This window comes from Narcine bancroftii, chromosome 11, assembly GCF_036971445.1.
Source record: "Narcine bancroftii isolate sNarBan1 chromosome 11, sNarBan1.hap1, whole genome shotgun sequence".
Taxonomy (NCBI): Eukaryota; Metazoa; Chordata; class Chondrichthyes; order Torpediniformes; family Narcinidae; genus Narcine; species Narcine bancroftii.
Window position 1 is genome coordinate 86,977,660 of NC_091479.1, and position 17,077 is coordinate 86,994,736.

The 17,077-nt window shown below is 40.4% G+C and overlaps 1 long non-coding RNA gene across 3 annotated transcripts in view; it reads right to left on the reverse strand.

Moving 5' to 3' along the window:
* LOC138746081 (uncharacterized) overlaps positions 1 to 17,077 on the reverse strand; it is an 89,677-nt gene that overhangs the window by 42,635 nt on the left and 29,965 nt on the right. For all 3 annotated transcript variants that reach the window (XR_011346690.1, XR_011346689.1, XR_011346688.1), the window contains one exon: positions 11,222 to 11,346. This is a non-coding gene — a long non-coding RNA (uncharacterized lncRNA). The remainder of the gene's footprint in view (positions 1 to 11,221; positions 11,347 to 17,077) is intronic.

The window sequence follows — 17,077 nt, forward strand, 5'->3', positions numbered from 1 at the left end:
TCGGCGTGGCAAGGTTAGCATAGTAGTTAGCCCATGGCTGTCACAGTGTCATCACTGTCTAAGGAATTTGTACATTCTCCCCATGACGACGTGGGTTTCCTCTGAGTCCTCCAGTTTCCTCCCACCCTTCAAAATGTACCAGGCTTGTCGGCTAATTGGGTATAATTGGGCACATGGGCCTGTTACCGTGGAGGTATGTCCAAATTTGAAGTACTTTAGAAATTACCAATGTAGTTTATATTCTGATGAACTTCATTGATCCTTACCTAGCAACTTGACTGATTTGCTTACATAATCCTATACTTCTATTGTTTAAAAAAAATTACAGCCTCAAGGATTATTACATGCCTTGTCTACAGGATGGTTCTCAAAAAACAAAGTTCCAGAAGGTTTTGAATCATTGTTTTGTTTTCTGCTCACCCACAAGAAATTCATCAGAAGAGACGGAAGAATAGGAAAGAAATAAGAAACCTGCATGAGGAAAGTGAGATCGTTAATGAACTGGCAATGTAAATGGCGACTGTACTTCTACGTGACACTTCTTCGTTCGCTGATGACTGCATTTTTGAGAATAGGAAAAGTCACTAAGTAGATTCGGTCACCACTAATAGTAGCTATGGAGTCATAAAATTATAGAATTCCTTAGCACAGAAGGAGGCCTTTTTGGCACAACTTGTCCATCCTGAATAAATTAGTCCCATTTTCCTGTGTTCAGTTTATATCCCTCGGAAATATTTCTAAACATTTACCTTTCTAAACATGTTTTAAATGTTACAATTGTCCTTATTTTTAACCACTTCCTCCAGCATCTCATTCTAAATACCCACCAGCATCTGTCCCAACTAAGTCTTTCTGCTTTCACCTTAAACCTAAGCCCTCTAGTTTTAGTTCTTCCTGCCATGGGGGAAAAAAAATTATGACTATCTACCTTATTTTCTCACATCACCAACCAACATGTCCAGACTCATGAGGGTGTTTCATAAATCCAATAATGAATCACATAATCTTTGTGGCCTCTTGTCTCTAAAAATCTATGCAGAATATTGTCTCTTTGCTGATTCATGTTGGTGTATATGAAGAAAAAGATACCAACAACATGCTTTATTAAAATCTGTCAACTCTCAGCTAATTGTAGCTTCTAGTATCAAAATTATGCTACATCATACTCCCAGTTCTTAAAGCCCTGCTGTGGTTGCTGAATCGTGGTGCGAAATGAAGAGTGGTAGTCGAGTTGAGGTCTAACGGAAAACAACAGTTTACTGTTGGACCCACGCACTTTTTAAAACCCCAGGCTCCTGGCCAGCCCCCTTGCCACCCATAGCCGAAAGTGACGTCATCACGCTACCCAAGAATTCTCGAGCCAGTTCGATTTCCTGGTAGGTGAGCTGGCCACACTGCCTCCATTTACAGACCTGAACCCAGACAGAGTTTTCCACGTATATCAAATTGTCAACACTCTCTTATGCATTTCTTGCGTCTTCCAGTTCTTCATCATTCTAAAAAAAAGTCATTTCTATTTCTCTCCACAAATTCTGCTTGGGGCTACTGCATGCTTTCACTAATTCCTGCTTAAACCTCAGATTTCAGGGATACACAATATTTTGCTTCTGTTTATATATCCTTCTTAGTGCATCTGTTAAGTAAACTGAAATATTTCGTCTCAAGCTATAAGCATTTCAGAGATCCCAGCAAATAATACAATCTGTAATGATGTCAGAAATGAATATTTCCATTATACTTGGAAAGCACACAGAGGATTCCTGCAGTGCAAGGGTACAGAAGCCTCTATGATCAGCCCTGCCCTGTAAATCAGTTTCAAGGGTGTATTAATATCAGCAGAATAAAGTTCAACATGGCCGACATAAAATCACTCACTTAGAGTTAGTCTGAGACAAAATTCAAGTGCTGGCTGAATAAAGAGTACCAGAGACACTTTTCTCTTCTGAGCCTCTTTTGTGGGATTGATGTGGTCTGATTCAGCCCGCTGTCTGGAATTTTTATGATGCTCTGGAAAGAAATATGGAACAAGGAAGGAGCACTCACAGTTTCTTCCCCTCTCCCATCAGATTCCTGAATGAACAATGAGCAACAGATACTGCCTTATTTTGACTTTTTCTTGCACTATTTTTATTTATTTGGTAAGGTGGTTAATATCAATGTTTACATTGCAGTTCTGCCGCAAAACAACGAATTTTGTTAAATGTTCTTGGCGATAAATTCGGATTCTGATTCCGAAAAGCATAAAGCGAGCTCAGTAGACACAAACATTCAAACAAACAATAACTAAAAAAGAAATATAATATTAATGTTGAATAAAGCACACACCTTTGAGGCCAGAGGCACTGAAAGAGAAATCCATTTTCATGAATATGTGAAGTACAAGATGTCCAGAAAACCTTGAAGAACTATATGCCAAACATTCCAGACATCCATTCAGCCAGTTACAGACTGTCTAGCAAAATGGTGAATTTTATAATTCAATAATAGCAGAGGGCTAAGGACATAATCTGATAGATTTCTCCATTATTGCAAAGTTTTGGCACCAGTTGATAAATAGGAAATGGCTACTTCAGAGAGACCAATTGTTTCACATAATTCAACTTAAATCACTCACACTATTAGGAATCCCCATGAAATGTTAAGCTTTTGAGGTGTTGAGTTCCTGCAACCATTAGTACAAGTGTTAGCAGCATTGGATTGCAAGCAGCCCCTTCTCTCAGGATTGGTTATGTCCCTAGATTAAAATAATGAAGAAACCAAATCTCCACCATTCTCTTCCATTTGCAACTGTTTGAGGAGATTCCTCACATTAAATTCAATTTTATGGCCAAATGCAAGAGGAAGCAGTTTTTAATTTGTGCATTGGATGATGGAATATTTTCCTTTCGTAATCAAGTAATTGTACCGAAACATAAACCATAATTTTACATCAGAAAACAATTTAAGCTTGTATTAACAATTTGGAAAGTATTGTAAGCAAATACAGTAATGAAAAGCGAGGGCCTGCTTAGATAAGGCAGCATGATTGGCGTAGCAGTTAGCACAACACCTTTACAACACCAGTAATCAGAACCAGGATTTGAATCCCGCGCTCTCTGAAAAGTGTCTGTACATTCACCCCATGTCTACGTGAGTTTTCCCCGGGACTCTAGTTTCCTCCTACTGTTTGGAATGAATGGGGGGGAGGGGGGGGGAGGAGGGGGGTGGAGGTTAATGGCACATAAATTGAGCGACACAGAATCATGGCTGAAATGGCCTGTTAACATGATGTATGTCTAAATTTAAGATTTAAATTTAAAAATCTTCATTTGACATTACTGTAAATCCTTATTTAAATCAATTTTTACATGCCCTTTGTATGAATATTTCCATTTTTTTTTACAGTAATTACAACAGCAGTAACAGTAGACATAAAGAGAAATTATTACATCATCTATTTAGCTTCTGGTGGTTGCGTATTCAGTGTTTTCCAAAAAAGGTCTGTGCCAGCTGCCACTGTTCTAGATTCTCTAGGGGTACAAACCAGATGTCTTTCTTACTTACTTTCGACTATGGGCTGGGTGCAGCTGTTCATTTGTGAAACTATTTACAATCCTCACGATATTCAGAGGTGAGAGTGTGTGGAAGGATAGATGGAAATTAAATCATCGAGGAAAGGAAACACTGGGTGCAGAAGCTGAAGAAGGAAAGGAAGGATATTTCAGACGATAACTCCAGGTTGAGGATTCTAAAGTGGCAACAGTTAAAACAATGGGAAGTACACAGAGGAGAGAATACCAGAGGTATGATATGGTAGAATGGTCCACATTACCAATTGGTAAAGGGTAGATGGGTGGGGATCACAACATGTATGAAGACTCAGTGAAGCCAGAATATCAATGCAATCATCTCTAGTCCTGATCCATGGTGAACCACTGGCCTCTGCAATCAGTACCCAACTTTCCTTTTGCTGATTTGCTGGGGTCAACATCCTAACCAAGGCTGTCCCAATCCAAAGTGATCAGGTAGTCTGTGATGACACAGCCTCACGTGCATAAATGATGTCAAGGAAGTGCTCAAAGTGCATTCAGGCAATGGGGGAATGAAAGGGCGTGGTGGTTGGAAATAAGGCTTGTATGGATAATGGCATCAGCTCAGAAAACTGGCCAGCTGCTCCCTCTGGCTGCCAATCCAGTTAAAAACCAGAAAGCCGAGAAAAGTGGTTTTCACTTTTTTTTCTTTCCACTCACATAGGTGCTCTGTGGTTAGCAAGGGATTACTTAAGGTGGTATGTGAGGGGGGGGGGGGGGGGGGGGAAAGGTTGAAAACCACTGACCTAGAAAATACATTTCACCATTGTTGGTGCACTGAACAGCCGTACCAGAGGGTCCTAACAATTAATCAGGTGACTTACAAAAAATTGGCAGCGGTTATAAGCAACAGTAAGTAGAATAGCTTTTATTCCCTGAATGAGGCACCAAAAAGGCCCAAATGCTTCCTGATGGGGGTTGCAAGAAAAGTTCCTGCCACACTAATTATTGGTAACTGCTTCAGACCTTCAAGAAACACTGCCCATGACAGCTGAGAGAGAAAAACTGTAATCAATATCTTGAGAATGGAGACCTTTTGATTCACTTTCTCTTGCTGATTTCAGTAGGGTTTGCACTTTGCTTTACTGTCCTAGGTTGTGGGCTTCTGCTCAGTATAGTTGGGAAGGGCAAAACTGGACCTTCCATGGAAAATGACCCCATGTCTGACATTGGCAAAACATCAGATGCACTAACGTGGATTGGGCATGAAAATGTCATATCCATTTTTCTGATGGACCTAATTTTACATGAAAAAGTTTCCACAAGCGGCCATTTCCAAGATTAAATCAGTCTATGTACAAGCTGTGTGATTACAGTAAAACCCCCGATATCTGGAATTCAAGCAACCAGCCACCTCGAGCAATTTAAAATAAATAAGAATAACAAAATAGGTTAAAAAAAAATGTAAGATTAAACTTCTAAAAGTTCTCTGAACTTCAGTGCTCTGAAGTAACACCTAAACCTTTGGTGAAGATGGGAGCAAATATTTAGGAAGTGAGTGCCTTGGTCATGCTTTATTCGTAGCAGCTGTTTGAATAACATTGTGTGAAACAGCAATGGTGTCGCCCAGGATGAAGAGCTGGTTGATGTCACTTGCCATTGGGGTGACTCTCTAAAGTGTCTCTTTATCACTGCTTCATAAGAGTTCCCCCGGTCAGAGGCTTTGTCTGTAAACTTGTTGGTTGTGGGGGGGGGGGGGGGGTTGTTAATTATCTATAAAGTTATTACTCAACTTTCAGGCAGCTCTGTGGAGGGGGTGGGGGAGAAACTGCAATTGCAGCAATGGTTAAATATTTTCAAAGAATGTGACTGAAAATAAAGAAAAATGCTTTAATTTTTATATATTCATGCAAGTGAAGTTTGTTCAGTGTAATATTTTTGTCTTTTAAACTGTCGATTCTTAATGCAGGTATATTAGATATTGCAAGAGTAAGCCTCAAGCAACCAGAAAATACACTTATCTGGCATCTACCAATCTTCATAAATGCCAGATACCAGGGGTTTTACTGTAATATGAATGTCTATCAATCCAACCTTGGACAAATATTTCAGATGTTCTGAAACATACAAGAATAATTAAGAATCCATTTGACCTGTTAAAAAACTAGAAAATTTCTAGAAAAAAAAACAAATGTTCTTCAATCCATTTAGGAACATTTAAATAAAATTAAAACCACTTCATAAATCTCAGTAAGTTACTTCTCTACTCATCCTGCTCAATTAGAGCCAAGATTCTCCATTTAAACAAATGGTATATTTATTCCTGCATTCGGTCTAATCTGGTGTCATTCAGCAAGCGGGTTCCCCAGTAAAAGTTCTGTAGAAATGCTACAGTTTCATTTTCAGAGCCTGGATCTCACGAAAAGTACAAAAAGCTTTTCTGCACAAGGTTTGTGTCAGGTTGCATCTATTGGCTGATTCCAAGGCTGTGGGTGAGAACAATAGGACAATATTTTACTCCCAGCACATTATGCAGCTTTGGAGTAATATAGCATCAAATAAAGGCAGGAAACTAGCAGAGAAATTCAAAACAGCCCTAGAGAGCACAGATGATTGTCTGGAGCCCAACACGGCAGCAGAGAGTTAGAAAATCAGTTGTAAAAATACAGAAATGCTGGAGAAACTCAGCAGGTCTCACAGCGTCCATTGGAGGTGGAGGTACATAACTGAGATTTCGGGTCTGAGCCCTTCTTCAAGGTATGAACAACAAAGCAGGAAGGTTCCTGAATAAAAAGGCTGGGGGAGAAAGGGAGGAAAAGGCAGGGTGGGGGGGAGAGAAAATCAGAGGCTAACAAACAAAAGGCAATATTTGGATATGGATAGGAGGACAGAAGAGGAAAGGTGAGGAGAGATTGGAGGAGGGGGGTGGCTCTGTAAATGCAGAGCTGGAGGAAAAGAGACAAGGAAAGAGCTAGAGGGAAGGAGAAATAGGGATGGGGAAGGAGAGAGACAGCGGGGTGGGGGGGGGGGGCAGTGTAACGGAAACCAGGGAAGTCGATGAGAAACCAGTAATGCACTGAAGTGTGGTATGTAATACAGTGGCATTATCCCCATTGGGATGATTATCTGGCAATAATTAATTTCTTTTAGCTTGAGTGCAATCCATGTGCACCTTGCCTTTTCTATTCTGATTTTACAGAGATGCCCAACTTGGGCATTGAAGTTTGTTTAGCTGATGGTGTACATTTAACAAGCACATGAGGACGTTCCACTATGCTCTCCCACTGCCAAAGGTGCAAGGAATTAATCGAAAATCCAATTGTATTGTGCATGTTCAACAACCATAATACATCTGCTACATTCATAAAGTGTCCTCCCCAATGCCGCCACTCCTCCTCGTGTTGTTTCCCATTCCCCTCTTTGCTCCTCAGAACTCTCTTGGGAGTAACCCCTTAAGTCCTAATGTCAAGCTTCAGAAATATTTTTGTGTTTTCATCCCTTGTTAAATTTAAATCCTTTGCACCAGAAGATAAGATCAAATTGTGAACTGGTGATGAAGCCTGTATGACTTATACTGAGCAGATGGTGCAAAGTGTTCATCTAATGATGTGAGCCTCTAAAAATTCTCATGACGATGTTTTTTTCCACCACCTGCCTCTCGTCCTCCATCGTAGCCATTGTAACCATCTGGCCTCTACTGGCATTTATGAATAATTAAATACCTCAAATTTCTGTAAGCAACTCATTGCCAATGAAAAACATGAGGAAAAGGATCAGGAATAGATCATTTGACCACTTAAGCCTGATCCCCATTCAGTATGATCTAAACCTGCCCTCAACCACACTTGAAACCCGATGTCCCTGAAGACTGTCCTTCATAGCATTAAATATATTCAAAGACTCCAGCTCTTTAGGGTGGAGAATTCCAAAGATTAATATACTCTGAGAAAACAAAAAGGCTCTTCATCTTTATCTTAAATGGGCCTGCCCTTCAACTGGTCCCCTGTGACACATTATAGATATGATTTGGGGAGACAAATTGGGGCAGGTTCTTTTAGTGTAGGTCACATACAAACACTTCAAAACAGATCTCATTTAAAATATTGGAGCTCTGCTCAGGCTAGACAGGCCGGCTCCTAGAGCCTTTGCAAAAGCTTTGGAGAGTTCCCAATCGATTGTTGTTTTGAAAAGCAACAGATGAAAGAACTCAGGGGAGTAGTTTGGAGTCTGGGAGTGCTGCTTGCTCTTCTAAGAGGGTCTTGTGGTTTTTTGCAAGCAGAGAGGGAGTCAAACAGGCTTTTCTCAGAGAGAGAGAGAGCGAGAGAGTTGACAGTCATAATCTTTAACATGCTCTCAGATTTAATATCTTTCCATAAGGTCACACCAGCAATACAGCCTGCTTCATTTTCAAATTGATCTACCATCAAATGTTCAAAACATCTACCTGTTGCAGACTTTGAACTACCAAGAATGTGGAAAATGAAGACTATGATGTGACTAAAATTGTCAATCACAAACAGCTATGCGAAAGCATATACGATAGAGATAGATCAACTTGTTGAGTGATGTAATGACAACAACCTTACGCTCAGCATTAGCAAAACCAAGGAGATGATTTTGGACATCAGAAGGAAGTCAGGAGAGCACGACCCAGTCCTCTTTGAGGGTTCAGTAGTGGAAAGGGTCAAGAACTTCAAATTCCTGGGTGTCAACATCTCAGAGGATCTGTCCTGGAACTTCCATGTTGATGCCATCATAAAGAAGGTTTGCCAGCAGCTATACTTTGTGAGGTGTCTGAGGAGATTCTATATGTCACCAAAAACCCTTGGAAAGTTCTCCAGGTGTACCATGGAGAGCATTCAGGCTGATTGCATCACTGCCTGGAATGGATAAACTCCACATAGTTGTTAACTCAGCTGCGACATCACAGGCCACTCAATCGAGGACATCAGTGTCTTAAAAAAGCAGCCTCCATCCTCAACCACCCCCACCACCCAGACCATGCCCTGTTCAGTCTGCTACCATTGGGGAAAAAGTACAGGAGCCTAAAGACAAGCACTCAATGGCACAGGGACAGCTTCTTCCCTCCTGCCATCAGATCCCTGAATAATCAATGAACCAGACACTGCCTTACTTTTTGTGCACTATTTTTTTTTTAAATTTATAGTAATGTTGTAAGATGGTTATACTATGAATGTTTGTACTGTGAGGCTGTCACAAAATATCAAATTTTATGACTTGTTCATGACAATAAATCCTGATTCTGATAACCATGTTAGGCCAGATTGGTTAGAGTTTGCTTGGTGTAGATGCAGTTCTGGGTGATGGAAGAGCATAGACTCTCTTGAAATGTGTTTTTTTTTTAGGTACCAGAAGAGAAAGACTTCTAGAACCCAGACACAAAAATAAAATCAGAGTCCCCTGTGTCCAGGAGAACATGACCTTTTTTGCATCCGGTTTATCTCTCTGGCAGCTACACTGACCCAATTTTCAAGCCACAGTTAAGCAAGCTGAGCTGCAATGTCTCTTTGACATTCCACAATTTCACCTCCAAGCTCCAATGAGAACAAAGCTCCAAAGTAAGGCTGTCCTTCTCTACCAGGATGAATAGACTGCTAGTGACCTTTACTGGTCAGGTAGCCAAAGGTCAATATCACCACACATTTACATGGAAAGAAATATTCACAAGACATGGAACTCAGTGAATTCTGTCAAATGGGGAGTTGTGGGAGAGGTGGCTTGAACTGGTTGGAAAACAGAATGGAAGAAGATTGAGTAATTTGCTTGACATCTATTATTTGTTCACTACACACTATAAACAGTTGTGCAGTGTCCATTTGGGTTGACATGTGACAGAAGGTTACATGACAAACAGCAGTCCCAAGTAAAAGGTAAATCTATACCTGGCACATAAACCTTATTTCTTCAGAATGCATTGAAAGTAATTGAGTAATTTGAACTAATTTGAGTAAATATTGTTGCATATATATCACAACATAAATTACCCTTTATTCTGCCAATTTTTCATTCAAATAGCAACGAGAACAGAGTCAATTATTGCATCAAGTACAAGGTTCCAGAACAATGACAGCTTGGTTTATTTCAGAGAGACCCTTCGCCAGTTGTTGCTGATCTTCTTTCTCTAAGGGTACAGAACAGATGTGTTCACTTACTGCAGACTCTGGGCTGGACTCAGCTGTCCATTAATGGAGCAATTAACAATGGTCACAAAATTCAGCCTTCCTGGTGAAATGTCAGTTATTCCATTGGATGTGAAGGAACAAGTAGCCCATTGAGAGTGTAAATATTTTTTGATGTCTGATATTTCAAGGCATCCACCACATTTACAGGCATACTGACATGCTAGCAATACACTACCTTATTTTGAAATTTGTGCAAGTCACATTACATGTTCTGGTTCACATCATAACCCCTTCTGTGTCAAAGGTTTTACTTAGCAGTTAACGTCAATAACAAATTCAGAGCCTTTGATATGATCAACTGATTTCCTCTTTTTAACAATAAGGTATTAAATTGATTATTATTTTGCAGTTTTGTGCATGCAATTTTGTTACTCGTTATGTGATGGCTATACCTTATCTATAGGTTAGCATACACCACAATCAGTCTGTTATTTCTTTCTGACTTAAAGAGATGTCTTTATTTTCTGTTGATGTTTTTAATGTGAAAATGTATAAGCAACAAATTCCTATATCACTGTTGCAAAGTATTGTAAGATTTCGCCTTCCCACCATTCGGTGATGCTGTGACATCTCATTACGATTCCAAACCCACCAGACTACATATCATTCAACCATCCAATTTCCTACTTTATTGGCTATGATTTATCAGTGAAGTTGTGTTTGGCCATACAGTCAGTACTGTACAGGGGATATAGTGGAAGACTGAGTACACAGCCCTTTGGTGCCCTAGTGTAGAGGATGATCATGGAGGAGTTGCTGTCACCAATCCTCGGTGGGTGCAGCCTGTGGGGTTGAAAGTTGTGGATCTATCCAAGGTCAGGCAACTCAGAGATAGGTTTGCTTGGTACTGTTGTGTTGAAAGCAGAGTTGTTGTTGATTACTAGGAGTCTAATATAGGAGTGATGATTGTTCGGCTGTTCCAGGGCTGAGTGTAGAGTCAGGGAGACGACAATAAAAAATTATTGCAGGATCCATATCCTTCTAAACCATTTCTATCCATGTATCTGTCAAAATATTGTTGACACTTTGTGGTGATACGACCACCAGCCTACTGCAGGGGGCAATCTCCGTACCTGCAGAAGACCACCTAAGGGCTGACTCCACCTGGCCGGTTGTCGATTAGTCAACCTGAATAGACCCCAGGGAGCTGACTCCACCTGGCCGGTTGTCAATCAGCCGTGCAAATATAGACCTGAGCCGGCCCCTCCTGAGCCAGTCACTGGCGTTCAGACTTTTACTAGAATAAAGCCTGTTGTACAGTCTTTGAGTTCTTGTGCTTGCTTGCTGTTGCCTCAGCGCACCACACACTTATTCACTAGACATCTATAAATCAGGTCAATTCAGATGGGGTTACCAGGTGTTGATGTGAAAGCACGTTCCATAAAATGGAATGCAAAGAAAAATATTTATATAGAAATAGTGTATATGCCATTGTAAAGGACAATGCAAAATTTAAACATTTCACCTTAAAATCAGGGTCATCCTATGCACAGAACCTAAAATTCTTACCTTGATGACGAAGTCACAACACAGCTGCTGTCTTCCAACTCAATCTCAGGAAGTCTCAGTACTCCTCCACAAAGTCCATTCACCCGGTGGAACTTCTGTAGGCTCTGCTGCAGGCTTTAAACTATCTGTAACAGGAGCCGACAGAGGTTTATTTTAAAAATATCTAAATAAAATTTAAGCCTTTAAATGATCATTTGTTATTAAAATATTGTGATTTTCTTTTTATAGCATCCACTGGTCAGCAGTAAGTGCCAGATTTGGGGAGAGAGGGGTCATCTTATTCAAAACCAACATTTTAGGTGGAAATTCCAGGGTCATTCTATACATGAGTGATCCTATATAGTGACATATACGGTAATCAGATGGTGAATTATCAAATTTCAGGCCAATATCATAGTTCACCAAATCTACAGTAAGTTATGAATAACTGGATCTATCAGCTGCTGTGAATGACTGCTATAAGTTATATTCCTAAAGACTTAAACTTTTTCAGAATTGTGTTATTAATCTTTAAAGTTAGCTTTTGGGTGGACAGGAACACATACAGACACACACATAATTCTTTGAGATGGCAGATGGCAAGCCTTTTTATTTTGGAGTTGAAACATCTGGAAAAACAGAATTGAATGCTTCATTCCATTGCTGGGACAATAGTGTGCTGAGAGATGGCATCAGTTCAAATAAGCAAGTTCTTGCTTCAGTGACATGCATAGACAGGCCAGAGTCCTGGGATCATGATTCATACTTTTGAAGAAGACATTATAACTTCAAAGACATAAATAATGTCATGTCACATGATTAAAGACATTTCAAGAAGCTGCATTTTAATATTGCACCAGGAGACATCTGGGCAGAATTACAGAGACCTTGGTCTTGTTGTGGTGCTCTCCTTAACATGGGAGATCCACAAAATCAGTGGCAATGAAGAAAAGCCACTTCACTGTCTCTTTGAAAAGAGGGCCATTCTACTGTGTCCTTTTCTACACAAGAACTTCATTTAACCCTTGCCTGGGTCTGAGAAATCATCGTGTGAAATACAGATTAATGCAAAAGAGGGGTATTTATGGAAGATCATTCATAAGAAGAAAAAATTCTCTGAAAACCACTCTACCAGAAATGTGTGAGACTTCAATAGTCTGATGCCTATACTTACTCCATAATTGTTTTCGAACAGCAGTAAAGACTTTGAGTGTCAAGACAAAAGCTTTCTGAGACTGAAGTTTAAAATGTTCTCTTCAGAATCAAGCTTAAACTGTAATGGTTTGAGGTTATCACACACACAAATTCACATTTTTGCATAGTGGGGTGAAGTTGGAGTTAAGTAAGATTTTATGTTATTAATAAAAATTATTTTGAAGATACCATTGTCTAGGTGAATTCCCATTGCTGCAGGTCTAGTGCACAACAAGTATAAATAAAGATTGCAAATGCAAAGTGGTTGAAAATACTCAAAGCTCATTAAAAAAAAGGCTTTCTGTAACTTTTCAGCACATATACAGAAACCACTGAACATTTATTTACTGCATTTTCCATAAATAACTACATCAGTTTTGGATTCTTGTCAACTATTCAAAAACTAGCTAATTTTAAAAGCATGCTGTGTTCTCCACATAGATTGTTGCTTTGACAATACTGGTTGAAAGGAAGACTCTAGTATTATATTTGTTTCTAATGAGTAAGCAGGAATTAATCATCTGTAATTGTGTGGTTAAAACACTATGCATGAATAAAAAGAGGGTCTGATTAGTTTTGAAATCCAACCCATTGACTGGGTGGAAGTGCCCTGGGACAATTCATTGTATTAATAACCAAGCTCGTACCTTAAATGCTACTGAAATAGAAATGGACCACAGAACTTTGCAGGCTCAATCTGATCAGGTTGCTTTGCAACTGTTCATAATAATTCATATTCCTCAGCTGGACTAAAGTATCGAGATAATTACCCAACCCCTTCAAGATGATGGCCCCCAGAAGACGTCTGGAGAAGGTGAATTCAGCTAGGAGCAGCTGTTTTTGTTTTAAATTTCCAATAGGAAGTTGGATGAAGGATTGTGGAGGAACACATGGCCTCCCTATCTGAAACCTAGTTGGAAGTCATATTGCCTGCCAATCAAGGTTGGAATACGGCCACCCATTAGTATACACCTTACTGTTGGCTCATTTAAATCATTCAGCGTCATCTTTGGCCAGTTGCCCAGCTCAGAACAGTATAAACATCAATGCATGCCACATTTCTCTCTCTCCTTGCCTCTCGGTCCAAGTCCCAGTTATAGCTCCTCTCCAGGTTGTTACTGTGGACATCGCTGGAGGAGTCGCAGGTAAGATGTGCACTACACTTAGTTGAGCTATAATATTGCAGTAGATCAGTGCTTGCAGAGAGCCACACCCTCAATGGTATGGGAAATCGGGAGTAGGTTTGAAAGTGTATACACGAACAGGAGAGTGTGGTAAGGAAAGCAGCCACCGGTATCGGAGTCCCTTGTGCCCAATATGCCTGCTTCCACCATTTTTGTCTCATACCGTGTAGAAGATAGGCGGCCCCTGATATCAGAGTCCAATCTGGGTCTGATGTGAATGCTTGTATAGCTTTTAAGTATTAGTGTAATTAGTATAATTTAATGTCTTTGTCTGTTTCCCATGTGTTCAATAAAGTTGTAACACTTGCGTCCAGACTCTGTAAAAGCACCAAAGCTGATATTTTCCCAAACACAACAGGAAGGGGCCTCAGTAAAGTAGAATCATTGAAGCAAACGCATTGTGCCAATTCAATGATGAAGTCTTAATTCAGGACATGCACCAGGATAGCATCGCCCTATTTGGAGCTGAAGATCAGGTTTCTAGTAGCAACATCATTTACAAGTTATGTCAATGCAGATTGCCAACCACGAAGTCATCCAATTTCTTATGAAAGATCTTTATTTATTTAGAGAGAAACCTTGTGCCAAGAATATACTTCACTATTGGATCTCTTTCCTGTGGAACTTACAAAGCCTGGGACAATCCGAAAATGAGAACCTTCACATTCCAGCATTTGCCCTATCACACTATTTGATGATGAAAAGGATTTAATTTTTTTTTTAATGTGGACATTTAAAAAACAGGCCCTTTAGGCCCAAATGCCCATGCCACCCAGTTACACCAATTGACCTACAATCCCCATTATGTTTTTGAATGGTGAGTTGGAAACCGAAGTCCCCAGAGAAAACCCTTGCAGACACAGGGAAAAAGTACAAACTCCTTGCAGACAGCGCCGGATTCGAACCCTAGTCCCAATTGTTGGCACTGTGACAGCATTACGCTAACTGCTAAGCAAACACCATGCTGCCCTCTATGCTAGCCATGCTAGTACTTTTTTTTTTTAAATAGTGTCATCGAGCTTTAATCTGGTCTCTCAATGGCAATTCACTTGCACTTGACCTGTAATTAGGTTTCAACTGCAAATCATAACTCCTTAATATTTAACAACTAGTGAGGTCCTTGTTCATCAACCAAATCTTCTCACACAGAATGTGGATTTGACCTGAGAAACTCTGCTGCCTTAATCTCTAACATTTTACACTTTAAAAATGCATTTCCTGTCAACTAATGTTTCATCTGTGGGGAACATGTTGAGGCTTTTGTAAAATTATTATTTATAACTCAACTGAAGCAAACATGCACAGTCCTTTTCTGTTAACTTTTAAAGACTGATGCTGTTATACCATCTACATGAAGAGGCATGTTGGTAGTGAGTATGTGGATGGTATAAGTGTAGCAAGCTGTCATATTGATCAAATGCATAGATATCCATAAGCACCGATCCATGGGCACAGAACACTACAGAAGTTTTAATACCTCAACTGAATGGTCCTTCGTGAATTATCATTCTGGGTCAGAAGGTGCAGAACACCCCTCTCTGTAACTGGATTGTGAACTTCCTAACGAAAAGACCACAGACTGTCTGGGTCAGTAGCAGAATGTTGATCACACACTCACTGAGCGCTGGTGCATTTCAGGGCTGTGTGCTCAGCCCACTATTCACGTTACTGAAAAACGACTGCATCACCAGATCCAGCTCCAACAGTGTCAAGTTTGTAGATGACACAATGGTAGTTGGTCTCATCAGCAACAACAATGAGTTGCTCTACAGCGAAGTGGTGTTAAATCTCGTGATATGATGCAAAAGTAACAACCTGAATCTCAACGTGGACAAGACAAAGGAGATGATATAGACTTCAGGAGGAGCAGGAACGACCTCCCTCCACTACACATCAATAACTCTGTAGTGGAGAGAGTGCAGAGAACCAAGTTTCTTGGAGATCACTTAACTAGTGACCTATCATGGACACAAAACATCTCCTCATTTGTCAGGAAGGTGTAATAGTGACTGCACGTCCCAAGAAAACAGAAGTGGCAAGGCTATCAACCACCATCATGTCAACCTTCCATAGGAGCTCTAGCGAGAACATCCTGGCCAGCTGCATCATAGTGTGGTATGGATGCTGCAGAGAAATGGATAGGAGGTCAATCCACAGGACCATAAGAGTGACAGAGAGGATCACTGAACTGTCCCACCTCCCCCCCCCACCCCCACTCCCCCCCCATCGATGTGATCTACCAGGTTCATTGTCTGAAGAGGGTGCGCAAAATTATTGAAGTCCCCTTCCACCCTGCACACAGAGTCTTTCAGCTACTTGCATTTGGAAAGAGATACAGGAGTATCAGAGCCAGTATCACCAGGCTGTGAAACAGCGTATTCCAACAGGAAGTGAGAATGCTGAATGACCAAAGGAAATGCTCACACTAACCATCCAAAACTCTCATAGTTACAAAACAATATTTATTTGTTTATTTTGATATATGAACACTAGTCCTGCATATGTATCTATTGTATGTGTGTCTGCATGTTTTGCACTGAGGACTAAACAACACTGTTCCATCAGGTTGTACTGATGCAAACAGGCAATAAACTTGACTTAATTGTCAACAATCTGTCTTTACTGTGAGTGGTTGTACATGTCAGGCATTATTCATCAAATATCACTCCTGCATCAAGTCAGTTGTCCAAGGGAACGAACATTTCAATTTCTCTTCCCCAATTTCCCTGGCTGGAGTGATTAGCCCGTATGTGATGTGAAGGTGGTCCAACTGAAAATCCTTTCAGTCAAACCTCACCAAATGTATTCATCACAAGGCAAAGACTGCCAACGACACTAAACTAACGTCACTCAACCCTGCCCCACCTCCCCTTGCACCTGATAACTTCATCTATGTTTTATTTCCAATAGTAACCATCATTCATTAATGTGCTCCCCTTCTGCCAGCGTAAAGTTCTAAAAATGTACAAGGTTATTCAGTTAATTGGGTTACGAGGGTGAATTTGAAAAGAGCAGGCTCAGGGATCAGGGGCGGTTACTGTGTTGCATCTCTCAATTAAAATTACATTTATTCTTCCTTCCATCCCATCAGCTGACTATCTTCTCATGAAGTTTCTTGACATGTTTTTGGTGCTGAACCTAATACATGTATAAGTTATCGTGGTAGATCTTGGGAAAGCGACATTGAATTGAATCTTTCTGGTCTGTTTCAAATACAAGATCATGGGATGATAAAGTACATACGAGAAGAGATCATTCAGCCCATCACACCAGTTCTCTGAACAATTGTTGTGAGTGAGAGGTCTCAAAAGCCAGGACCCTGAACACAGTCTGACAGTAAATGATATTATTTACAGAAGACGTACAAGGGAAGATCACAACAGGGGGTAAAGTGCACGCGCGCACACCCAGACACACACACACAAAGTAGAGTAAACAGCGCTGTTACATTCAATCAAGGTAAAGAAACAATGCGATACCCACCACCCCTTGACTCAGT